Raw genomic sequence first — 13,696 nt, 5'->3', positions numbered from 1 at the left:
CCTCACGGCTCTGATGCACGTCTGTTGGGTTCTCCGCGGTTGTTGTGTAAAGGCCTGTCAAGCCATGGTTGGGGATTAGGTCACCACTCTCTCACATCACCATTGGTATAAGATCTGGCGCGTGTCAAGGATAATCTTAGGCCCAATGCAAAGTCATATGGTCTCGTACTACATATGGTCCGGATATTTCCCCTCACGCCTAGTGCTCTGTTGGTTCAATACCTTCCCACCTATGAATGGAATCCTCAATGGAGGCATTTGTTGGACCCCATTCATTAACCCAGTGGTCATCCACATATAATGGACAGGATGATCTCCATGTCCTCTCACGGGTCATTTCACCGGTCTTGAGTGTCCATGAGCCCTTATCTATTATATGCAACCCTACCTCTCTATGATGATAGTGGGCCTGCTTGACATACAGGACCCAGCCACTAACATCAAGGGTTAACCGGCTTCAATACCCCTGCCGAAAGGGTAGTAGTACTCATGAGGTCACCTAACCAAACACTTCTAGACATGCCATAAATATGTAAATTAGTAATCGGGAAAGAGCCAAGGGCACCATAGGAATGCGTCCCATACCGCCTCCTTTGGTATCCTATGGCAGAAATGCCCAAAGGGCATTCCCCATTCCCAACCACAATATAAGCAATCATATAATATCACTAGGGCAATGGGTGAACCCACAACCCTAGTAGAAAATACAAGGTAGAAGAAATAATAATATTTCTCCTCTCATACTGATGTGTCCAAAATCTGCTCAGCCCTTGGATCTCCACGTGATGTCCTGCAAAACGAAAGCGTCAGATGTGGCCCGACCGCTGGGGTCGGGAGTCCACCTCCGAAGGCTAAGTCAATTGATGAACTTAATCACAAACGGCTCTGCTAGAAGCACAGAGCTAAGGAATGAAGAACTGGGAAAGGTGATCTAGATAGCAGATCGCTGATAGTTTAGGTCTATCAGTATGTATCTGAACCTGAGTCTCAGATAGTATTCTTTTTGATCGATTGATCCGTCCCTCACCTTGTATTGTAGTGAGGTTTATATAGAGTGTACCTTCGAATCTCCTTCGTTGGATGCACTTGAGCCTTCTTCGGGTAGTCGTTGGATCTTATCAGTGAGATCCGTTGAGCGATAGACTTCTACTAGTTTGGGCTAGTAGAGGACTCCTGAGATAACCTTTAGGTTATGCGATGGTTATCCCTTCGATAATGATTATCCGCAGCCGTCAGTTTGAGTCTGCCCTCATTAGGGTGAATACCCTAATCCATAAGTAAGATTAGGGCACGCTTGCAGCCGAATAAGCTTTCTTCTTCAGCAAGCCATCTTCCGGATCCGGTTCGCTCGGGAGCGATTCGGTTTTCTCCGTCTCGACCGGGGTCGGGGGTCGGACCAGGTATGAACCCGGTCTGATCATAAACTCTCCATATCACGAGCCCCCCAGACGATCCCGAGGGCTTGGTTTTTAATTGGGTTCGTCGTCAGGTGATGATCTCTGCGTGCTTCATTAAATGTCATATCACATTTAATGCGGTGGTCACTTTTTCTCGAGCGTTGTGAGTGTAAGGCCACATATCTCGTTGCAGTTGATCTGTCATGGCTCACGTCATCCAAGCGATGGTTTCCGAACGCCTATTTCGGATTCGTGAGTTCAAACTTTCAAAACGTCTTTCAATCTTGATCGTTGATTTTGAATCAATCTCGATCGTTCAGATTCCCGAACACTCGTGCAGGGAGTTTTAAAAGCGGTTCGTTGTCTTCGTAGGTTTCATTCTTCCCGTCTGGAATTTGAACCTTTGTTGTCCGCTTCGCGCCTTCCTGCTCTCAAGCTTCCGTCTCACTGAATCAGTAAGTTTACTGGTCTTTTTCCTTTTGTAGTTTACTGAAATGAGTAATGGCGGACGATAGGGCTTCTTTAGTACCCCATGTTGGTAATAGCAGTGATGCTTTTGCTTCTCCTGCTCCCGAACAGTCGGATAGTGATAACAAAACCCTAACTGTCCTCTGGCAGGAGTTCGCCGAAGTTTCTCAAAAAGGTTTTGAAAGAGAAAACCGAAACTTCTCCCGTCCTTCTCGAGTCCTGGATCTTCCAAGATTGTCGAGTCTTCTAGGCAGCCTCAAACTTCCGGGTCCAATGGTGGACCTGGCTCTGTTCCCTCCATTTACAATGAGGAAACCCTTCTTTCAGCTGTCCAAGATTTTGATCTTCCTTCCTCATATCAGGTTAGGGCTCCCCACCCTGATGAGAGGGTTGATTCATCCCTTTCGGGTGAATTTTCTCTGTATATAGATGCACTGGAAAGCGGGGTTCGCTTTCCCTTTTAATCCTTTGTTCTCCCAATTTTGAATCACTGGAACATTTGTCCCAGAATGCTCCTCCCCAATAGCTGGCGTCTCATCGTCGGCTTCTTGGGTTTGTGTTTTGAGCTTGGCATTACGCCATCTCTTTCTCTTTTTGTACATTTTCATGTTCTTTCTATCTCCCATCCTCACGGATGGGTCTTTCTTTCCAAACGCAATAAGGCTGAACTTGATTGGAGGGGCAGCATCCTTGTCAAAGGAACTTGCCCTTCTAACCACAAAAGATGGCGCGAACGACACTTTTTCTGTCGAGCGCCTCCATCAGATCTTAACTTCCCAACCACCTGGAGGAGGTTTACTTCTTCGTCCGAGAGTAACCGGGGCCTTCCCTTATCCAGAGAAGACGAGGCGGCCATCAGGAAGACCAAATCCATTCCGTGGTATCAAGAGATACACGGATATGAAGTGGAGTATAACTCCATCCTTCAGTACTGGGGCTTGGCTCATTGTGAGCTTCTAACCATCATCCTTTGATTTGACTGAAGTGATATGTTTTGAATTCTGATTCTTGTCCTTCTTCTTTGCAGTGCCTCCCGAATGAACCCCGAAAGCCTGCGGGTGAAGGCCGCTAGGGCCGTTGTGACAGCCGAGCAACGATCGCCCGTGGTCTTTACCGTAGATCAAGAGGCTTCTCTTCCCTCTCCCGACCCCTCTTATAGGGGTATCAGGAATATCAGGCCTGTAGCCGATGCTTCGGGTAAAGGGGAGAAACCAATGGTGGAGAGGGCTAATGTCTCTTCCTCCGCCCGAACCAAGAGGAGGCATGACACAATTGATGCTCCCTCCAATAAAAAATCCAAAGCTTCGACGGATGGTGAGGAGGTCTTCATCCCCAGTGGACCCCGAAGATGACCGACAAGGTTACTCGGGATTCCGAGAAAGCGCTGAGAATGGAGCTCCCTCGGTCTTGCTCCTTCGATCGCCAGGAGTTTGAAGCCCCGGATGACACCTCCCTTGTTAGTCAATCTACAAGGTACCGGTCTTCTTGATTACTTATGTTTTCATAATTTCTTATGACTTCTTCTCGATATCTTCCGCCTTCCCTGGGAATGCTGTGTTGAGCTTTTATCAACACATGGAAGCATTGAGCCGGGTTGGTTGCACCAGCTCCTTGCCGCAAACTTGTGAAGAGAAATTGGCCAAGGCCAATTCTGAAATAGACAGCCTGACTGCAGCCTACCGTGGAGCTGCAGAAAAGCATGAGGAAGAAGTGACCTCCCTCAAGGAAGCCCTCGAAGCTTCGAAAATTCGTGTCACTGCTGCCGAGCGCGAGGCCAGGAAGCAAAAGGCAGCTGCCACGTTGTTTGGTGACAGCCTTGAAATCAAAAGTAGGGAGCTCGAAGAACATCTGAAGCTGGCGATCCCTAGCAAGCCTGAGCATATAAAGCCAGAGCTCCGGAAGGAGTGCATTCGGAAATACCTGAACAGCGTACCTTTCTCCGAGTTGCTAGGTCTCTACAACATTCAAGCTTATCGCATGGGTCAGAACGACGTTTGGGAGCAAATCCTTGGATTGATCCTTAACTTCGACACTACTCCCTTTCGTGAGGTATGCCACCAAGAGGTCTTCGGGAAAGTTGGTATGGATCTCCCGGACTGGGCTCAGGAAGAAGATGATCCTTTTCCAGCTGACCCTCAATATGAGGCATACCGAATGACGAGCCGGCACTTCCGGAGGAGAAATCACGAGGCCGAGTCTCAAGTTGTTGTTGTAGAGGATTCAGCCGATGCCACTCTTGAGGAAGGCTCTTCTCATGGTCCTGAGAAAAGTCCTCCCGACCAGGGTCCCTCGGGCAACAATGAAGAAAAGGCTTAGGGAGTTATCCTTTTGTAAAGATTTACCCTCAATTTAATGAATAGACACTTCTTTTTTCATGTTGGCCTCTAAATTTCCCCGTCTCCTGCCGGAATCTTGCCTTGAATATCAAAGTATGATAAAACTTATCACTTAACTTTTCATTCCTCGCCGAATAATAATCTTGTAGAAATATTGTGAAGATGCGTTTCGGGAAGATGCATTAATCTTCCCCACTACTTCATTTATTGCAAAGTCCGCACGTTTCCCTTCTCGCGAAGTTCAAATGTTTTCCGCTTTTGTATACCATTCACTGTTTCCAATGAATCGGAAATACATCCATTATTTTAATAGCAGTGCGACGATTGGAGGTATCTCTGCATCAGGTGCTCGCTTCCACATGTTTCCATGTGGCATCCCTTTGACCGTTGATCTTGTTCTTTGCGGATTTCGAAGCGTCATTTCGATCTGGGTCGTCGGTTGTCCTTAGCCTTCAACCGTCGTCTTATACCTGAGGCTATTTAAAGCCTTCGTGGGTACTCTCCATCTATCCTGACTTCTCGCATGTTAGATTTGCTAAAGTGCCAAAGCAACCTTTCGTCCTTCGGCCTGCTTCCGTATTCCTCGTACTCCAACAACAGCTCTATCCACTTCTGAACAAGTGAGTTTTTGATTACTCATCTCTTTCCCCACTTCCCCCCTGAGTAAACTGCACAGTAGTTATACTTGGGGTTTAGTTTGTTGGGTTGTCGAAGCTTTAGAAAACTAGGGTTTCCCGTTGTTGTTGTCTGTCTTTTATTTCGTATCGATACGGCTGGTTTTTTTTGTTGTTTTGCATAGTGGCTCCCAAGATCAACCCGAACTTTATCGAGCAAAATCTTGCAAGAAAATCGTTCCGTCGGTGGTGGTTGGGGCCGGTGCGGTGGTTTCAGCTAGTGAATCCTCCAAGCGTAAGGCGATCGGCTGGCGATGAATCTTCAAGTCGATTCCCGCAGTTTCTATTGATGCCGTCCCCGTGCCTCCTTTTCCCGAAGTGATCGCTCGTCTTTCCCAGGAAGATCTTGATCACTCCGTTGCCGATGGTGTTGCTGACGCTCCTGCTGGTGAGCCTGTTGGTGAGCCTATTGGTGCACCCCCGAATGAGACTCTTCGGGCATCTGAGGCAACTATGTTGGTGTCTGATGAAGGTGTGGTCCCAGCAGTGCTGCTCCTATTTCTAACTCTAGTGCTTGTTTGGCATCCTCCTCCTCTCCTTCTGAGTTGGAGGATTTTGCCACTAGGAAGCGCCGTCGAGTGACAAGTGATGAAGCTCATCCTTCTCTTGGTGTAGTTCATCCTTCTCATCCTTCGCCTGAATTAGTGTCAAACGAGTTTGACAGAGCGTTGGAATGGTGTACTTGCTGCTCGAATGACTTTCGAGAGCGCAGTTCTTTCCAAACTTCTAGATGAAGTCTTTACGAAGTCATTGGTGATGTAAGTCTTTCTTCATTATCCTCCGATTCTGAAAAATTACTTTTCTCGCTCCTCGCTAACTCGGAAGTTGTTTGCGGGAGTCTTCTTTCGGTAACTTCCACAACCAAGTGGAAGCAAGTTACTAGACTCGGTAGGTTGAGCAATGAAGTTTCTAGGCTTCGGGAAATCTCTGAAGCTAAAGATGTTGAGATTGCTCGCCTCCGGAATCTAGCTTGGGAGGTGGCGGGGAGAAAAAATTCGATGATTGGTCGTCTTCGGTCGGACTTGGATGATGCCGGGGAGAAGATCCGGCGATCGGAGCGAACAGTTGGAAAGTCGGGAGCCAAAGGATCTGAAACGTTACACGAAAGGCAAGCTGTCGTTCCTTTGCCCGAATCCCTTCCAACTAGTGTTCGCAGAGCCTGCGTCTTTAAGTATTTACACAGTAAGCCTTTTGTTGATATGCTGAATGCTTATAACTTACAGGCGTACCGGGATGGTGAGAACGAAGTATGGGAATCAATATTAAGGAAAGATCCTCATTTTGATACGACTCCCTACAGGTCTTGTTTGCCATCCTGAAGTATTTACCGACCCGGGTATTCCTCCTCCCGATTGGACCAAGGATAAGATTGATCCTCCACCTTCCGATCCGAGATATTATGCAATATCTGGAAGATTCTCCTGTTTATTCTCCGCTAGAAGAAGTCAATTATGACGAGCTTGTCTTGAATGCGAGTTTGGTCGAGGACCATTCTTCTCCTGGACAAGCTGGACAAAGAGTATGAAATTGCGGAGGATTTTATGCATACCGAAATATTTTTGTAATCCTCCTTTCTTCTCTTCTTTTCCTTGAATCCCCACCAATGGTTGATTCATATGTTTGTTCTAGCAAAGTCGCATCGATCTTGTATAACTTGTTAATAGTCACCTGTAATGACTTTCTTCTTTGATCGAAGATTGTATCCAGCTCTTGTAATTGTTTTGATACTGGCCTCTTTGGATCTTTTGAAGAAATAAGAAATTACTTTATCTTGAACTTTGCTAGCCACTTGAATCGCCGTTGTATTAGGTCTTAGTTGTCTGAAACAATGCCTTTACTTAAGGATTTCCGGACAAATACAATAAGTCTGAGAAGGAACTCACTCGGGTTTTAAACCGATGCCTTTACTTAAGGATTTCCGGAGAAATACAATAAGTCTGAGAAGGAACTCACTCGGGTTTTAAACCGATGCCTTTACTTAAGGATTTCCGGAGAAATACAATAAGTCTGAGAAGGAACTCACTCGGGTTTCAAACCGACGCCTTGCAAAAGGAACTCACTCGGATTTTCATCCGATGCTCCGACTTAAGAAAGTTCGAAAAATTTCCATAAGTGTTGAAGTGTTGAAGGACCCATACGAATTTTCATCCGATGCCTTATAGTTGGATCTTGTTCTTGAATGTGGTGTATGATGCCCCCCAATCAAAAGATAGTTTGTTGAAAGCCAAAAATTGCATTGATTGAGTTGAAAATGATTACATCGCGAACAAAATTGAAATCATCCTCAAGGATAAAACTTTTTGAGATGCCTAGCATTCCACAAACGATCCAACTCTTTCTGGGAATCGATGTTCTTCAGCCTGTAAGCTCCTGAACCGACCGGTTTCACAACCATATAAGGTCCTTCCCAGGAAGGGTCCAACTTTCTTTGGTGACGCGGGTTGGAAGCTAGGGTGTTTCTCAACACCAAATCTCCGGCTAAGTATCGACGATTCTTCACTCGAGTATTATAATGAGACGCTATCCTTCTTTGATAATGTTGAGTTCGTGCTATTGCCTTTGCCCGAACTTCGTCCAACAAATCAAGACTATCAAGCAGTCCTTGTTCATTTGCTTTTTCCTCGAACTCACGATCCCGTAATGTCCCCGCCATTATCTCCACTGGTGCCAATGCTTCGGATCCATATGCCAACCTGAATGGAGTTTCTCCTGTGGGTGTTCGAACCGTAGTTCTATAAGCCCACAGTACATTATGTAGTTCTTCGACCCAAGAAGCTTTGTCGGCTTCGAGTCTTCTCTTTATTCCTTCCAGTAGCGTTTGGTTAGTAACCTCTACCTGGCCATTGCTTTGGGGGGTATGCCACCGAGGACATACGATGCTCGATCATATATGTTCCACGAGAATTGCTCAAATTGTGGACGATCGAACCGAGTACCATGGTCGGTGACAATAATCTTTGGAATCCCAAAGCGATATATGATTGATTCAAGCACAAATTTCTCCACTTTTTTCTCGATAATTGTCGCCGATGTGCATGGCTTCTACCCATTTTGTGAAGTAATCAATTGCTACTATCGGATATTCCCGTCCGCTTTGATGCCTTGGTGAATTTGCCCATGATATCAATTCCCCACATTGCAAAGGGAATGGGATTTAGAATTGAAGTCATAGTTTCCGCCGGGCACTTCGATCTTGTAGCATGAATTTGTGAGTTACTACATCGACGAACGTAGTCCATAGCAGCCTCTTGGATCTTAGGCCAATATAACCCAAGTCTTAGAATTTTGTGGGCCGGGGCTCGGCCACCCATGTGAGCTCCACAAATTCCTTCATGAACTTCAGCCAAAGCTGATTTTGCTCCTTCGGGGCCTATACATCTCATAAGGGGTCCAGCATAAGATCTTTTGTATAGTCTCCCATTCCGAATGACAAATCTAGCTGATCGAATCTTGATCAACCTTGCCTCTACTTGGATCCTCGGGTAATTTGTCATCTCTTAGATACTCAATTATTGGATCCATCCAAAGAACGTTCGCTTCAATATAAGAAATTTCTTTCTCATGATAACTTGGAAAAGTTATCTCTTCAATGTAGACCGAAGGGTCTAGATTCTTTTCCTTGGCATTGGCTAGTCGGGATAGCTCATCCGCCACTGAATTTTCATTCCTCGAAATCGAGATATCTTCAAATTCCGAAATTGGTTTTGAAATGCCTGCACTATCTCCCGATATTTTTGCAAGCGTGGTTCTTTAATGCCATATTCCCCCTGGACTTGGTTGACTATAAGCTGAGAGTCACTATAAATAGTAACATCTGCAATAGCTAATGCTTTTGACAACCGAAGTCCCGCTATCGGGGCCTCATATTCCGCTTCGTTATTACTTGCATCAAATGCGAATCTCAAAGCATATCGAATAATAAATCCTGCTGGACTTTTTAATAGAATTCAGCGCCTGCTCCATCTTTATTACTCGAACCATCCACATATACCTCCCAAGTGGTTGGTATAATGGGATCCTCAATGGTGGGCTCCATTGGTGCAGTAGTTTCTACTACAAAGTCGGCTAATGCCTGAGCTTTAATTGCAGTTCTGGGCTTAAAGCTCACTTGGAACTCGGTGAGCTCAACCGACCAGGATACCATCCTTCCGGACAAATCGGGTTTGTTAAGAACTTTACTAAGAGGAAAAGTTGTAAATACCTCAATTGGATGAGCACTGAAAATATGGCCTTAGCTTCCTGGCGGCCATCATGAGAGCCGAGCCTACCTCTCAATCTGCGAATATCTCATCTCCGCATCTAGCAACACGTGGCTTACATAGTAAATCGGCCCACTTGTTTCTTATCTTTCTCCCGAACAAGTACCGCACCGACCGCCGAAAGGGACGTCGCTAGATATAGCTGTAATATTTCCCCCTTCTCCGGCTCCGGACGGGATCGGTGGTTGTCCAAGTGCTTCTTTTAATTCCTCGAAAGCTTTCGGCACTCTTCAGTCCACTTTGCTTCCTTACTGCCCTTCGGGTCTTTAAGTGCCTTGAAGAAAGGCAAACATTTTTCTCGGGACTTGGAGATAAATCGATTTAAAGCAACAACTCTCCCTGTCAAACATTGTACATCCCGAACGGTTTTGGGAGCCTCCATATCAATCAGAGCTTGTATTTTGGCAGGATTAGCCTCAATTCCCCTCTGTGATACCATGAAACCCAAAAATTTGTCCGAGGAGACTCCAAAGGCACATTTTTCTGGGTTTAACTTCATTTGATGCTTCCGTAGTACTGAGAAAACCTCAGTCAAATCTGCAATATGATTTGCTTTTGTAAAGCTTTTTACTAGCATGTCATCAACATAAGCTTCAACATTCTTTCCTATTAGCTCTTTGAAAATCTTGTTGATGGCCCTCTGATATGTTGCTCCTGCATTCTTTAGGCCAAAAGGCATGACCTTGTAATAATAGCTCTCACGATCAGTCATGAAAGCCGTATACTTCTCATCCTCCTTATTCATAAGGATCCGATTATACCTGAGTAGGCATCCATGAAACTTAAAGTTTCATATCCTGCAGTCGCATCTATCAAGAGGTCAATCCGAGGCAACGGGTAGCAATCTTTCGGGCAAGCTTTGTTTAGATCTGTGTAGTCTGTACACATCCTCCACTTCCCATTCGCCTTTTTCACCATCACCACGTTGGCCAACCAAGTTGGGCACTCGATTGGTTCTATGAAACCAGAATTCTTAAGTTTTTCAACTTCGCCCCAAACGGCTTCATACTTTTCAATAGAGAAATTTCTTCTTTTCTGTATCACTGGTTTCGCCTTAGGGTCTATCCAGAGTTTGTGCTCTGCAATGGCCCGATCGATCTCAAGCATGTCCTCAGCAGACCATGCGAATACATCCTTATTCTGTTGAAGAAAAAACTTCAACTCATCTTTAAACTCTTCCAGATGTTCAGACCCGATATAAGTAATCTTTTTCTCATCTTCGGTACACAGCTGGATTTGCTCCAGTTTCTCCACTGGTTCGGGCCTTTGCATCTCTGTCTCTTCCCGATCATCTCGAACTTCTATGGGGAGGGCAGTAACCTTCCTCGGACCCTCCTTGTCTTTTAAATAGGCAACATAACATTGCCGAGAGATCTTCTAGTCGAGAGGAGACTTGACCAATTCCCATATCAGTCGGGAATTTTATCTTCAGGTGTTTTGTCGAAACAATAGCACCTATCTTGGATAAAGATGGTCGCCCGAGAATCATATTATAGGCTGGTAGTTCTCGAACCACCAAAAAATTGATTCGGACAGTTGTTTCCTTAGGAAAACTTCCAATGGATAAATCCAACTGAACCGATCCTTCCGCTACTGCAGATGACCCTGCAAAGCCATATAGGTGTGTAGATGAAGGTTTCATCAAGTCCTGATCCACCTTCAATTTTTGATACACTTCGTAGGAAATTAGGTCAGCTGTCGGACCACTGTATCAATCAAAACTCTATGCACTTCCCGCCGTGCAATCTCTACCTTGATGACTATAGCATCATCATGAGGTAAACAAACGTCTCTTTCGTCTTCTTCGCTAAAGGTGATAGAATCTTCACCATTCAGCTTCTTCCGCTTCTGCGCCTCTCCGGCTCCAACAAATTTGGATTTTGGTTTCGAGACTCCGGAATGATTCGGGCTCTGGTCCCCCAAAGATGGTAAGGATCGGTGACCGAGTAGCAGCTTCAATCACCTCCTTGCCTTTTTTAGACTTCGGGGCCTCCCTCGATCATTACGAACTAACCGAACGATCCCTCTTTGGAGCAGCCGCACGTGGCCCACGTGGCTCCTCCCTTCTCCGCTAACAAAGCCGGACAGATGTCCCCGAGATATCAATCTCTCAATATCCGCCTTGGGATGACGACAGTCATTAGTATAATGACCATAGTCCTTGTGGAATCGGCAATACTTTTCCCGATCCTGTTGCTCTCTCCGGGTTTCAAAAGAATTTTAGGCGGCCACTTTAAAATATTTTTTTCTTTTGAGGATATTCAAAATATCAGCCCGAGGAGCATTCAATGGAGTGTACTCACTTTTACGGGGGATCTTTGGCGCCAAGGCTGGGATTTTCCAACCCGATCGCGAACATTTTTCTTTGGGCTTCGCTCGGGAGCCTTTTGTTCCTTATTGGAGACTTTATTATCTCCTTGGCGCGCATCTAGAATCTCCATGACTTCAGCCTTTGCTACGGCATCTCTGTACCAACTCAGCATAAGTCGTAGGTATATCCTGTAGTAATAACTCCAGGAGTTTCCGATTAGTGAGTCCTGTGAATAGAGCGGTTCTGGCTACTTGTTCATCCAAGTTTTCTATCTCCATCGTCACTTTGTTGAATCTTTTCGGAAACTCTACGATCGATTCGCTCTTTCCTTGTTTGACGAGTAAACAAGGTTTCTTCCGTTTTCTTGACTGTATCCCACTCGGAATCGCCCTATGAATTGGTGCGCCAATTCGTCAAAGTTTACGATCCTTCCGAGAGGAGGTTAGAAAACCACTTTTGTCTTTGCTCAGTTAGAGATGAACCAAAAACCCACGCATAAAATTTCATCGAATTACCCGAAAGCGCCATGGTCCGTTGGTAATAGCCGATGTGAGCTGTTGGATCTCCGGAGCCATCGAATGTTGAGAAGGTAGGCAAACGGAAGTTATGGGGAAACCGATATCCCGCAATTGGCTCAGCAAAAGGAGTCTTCCGAATGACTGAGTAAATATCCTCAGTTATTCTTCCCTTAGCCAACTGCCCTAATTTCTCATTGATGTTGGCCAATTCTTGACCAATCTGGGTCGAGTGATCTTCAGCAATATGATCACGACCTCGATTAACACGATCATCCCATGCTACTCGATCATCACGAACAGCCCGTCCTTCCTAAGCATTCCTCTCATCACGAACTGCTCGATCATCACGAACGGTTCTTCTGACAGTGGGTGAGTGAGTTCTTACCCCTGTATCCAACCTTGTATTTGAATCAGTTGTACTCTCTTGCGGTCTGTCAAACCGATCACCTCGCCTCGGTTGATCATCGATCCTCCGAAGTCCTCGGTCTCCTTCACGGAAATTCTGATCAACATTCCGGTCTTCGATCCATTCTCGGTCACGTGGCAATGCACGTCTCCCTGAATCGCGTTGATCAGGCTCTTGTGGTAAAACCACTCGCCTGGTGAGCATGCGGAGTGCTTGGCTCACCTCCAAGAGTTGAATCTTTACCTGATCCAATTGATCTTGGATTGTATCAGGAGGAGGATTACGTCCTCCCTGGCCATCATCCACTTCGATAGGATTTTGGCTTTCCTGGGGAATATCTGGATTATTCACTCCAGGTATCTGAACACCGGAATTGCGTTGTGCAGCGGCTGCTGATCTAGTCACCATGGCTTTTCAAGTCTTTCCCACAGACGGCGCCAAATGATGCGTCCAAAATCTGCTCAGCCCTTGGATCTCCACGTGATGTCCTGCCAAAAACGAAAGCGTCGGATGTGGCCCGACCGGCGGGGTCGGGAGTCCACCTCCGAAGGCTAAGTCGGTTGATGAACTTAATCACAAACGGCTCTGCTAGAAGCACAGAGCTAAGGAATGAAGAACTGGGAAAGGTGATCTAGATAGCAGATCGCTGATAGTTTAGGTCTATCAGTATGTATCTGAACCTGAGTCTCAGATAGTATTCTTTTTGATCGATTGATCCGTCCCTCACCTTGTATTGTAGTGAGGTTTATATAGAGTGTACCTTCGAATCTCCTTCGTTGGATGCACTTGAGCCTTCTTCGGGTAGTCGTTGGATCTTATCAGTGAGATCCGTTGAGCGATAGACTTCTACTAGTTTGGGCTAGTAGAGGACTCCTGAGATAACCTTTAGGTTATGCGATGGTTATCCCTTCGATAATGATTATCCGCAACCGTCAATTTGAGTCTGCCCTCATTAGGGTGAATACCCTAATCCATAAGTAAGATTAGGGCACGCTTGCAGCCGAATAAGCTTTCTTCTTCAGCAAGCCATCTTCCGGATCTGGTTCGCTCGGGAGCGATTCGGTTTTCTCCGTCTCGACCGGGGTCGGGGGTAGGACCAGGTATGAACCCGGTCTGATCATAAACTCTCCATATCACATACAATCACATTCCATTTCATAACAACAATAATAGATTTCAAAGCAAGGAGCAACATCAGAGTAATAATAAACATAAATCATAGCAATTCCTATTTAACAAAAGACATAAAATAACCACAAGATAATACTAAAGCAATACAAGATATCAATAATGAAAAGTAACTGACATCATTACACATGTAATATAA

The sequence above is a fragment of the Hakea prostrata genome, chromosome 8, assembly GCF_041222555.1.
Source record: "Hakea prostrata isolate BN-2017 chromosome 8, UWA_Hpros_2, whole genome shotgun sequence".
Classification (NCBI taxonomy): Eukaryota; Viridiplantae; Streptophyta; class Magnoliopsida; order Proteales; family Proteaceae; genus Hakea; species Hakea prostrata.
Note: the sequence above shows the minus strand (reverse complement) of the source record.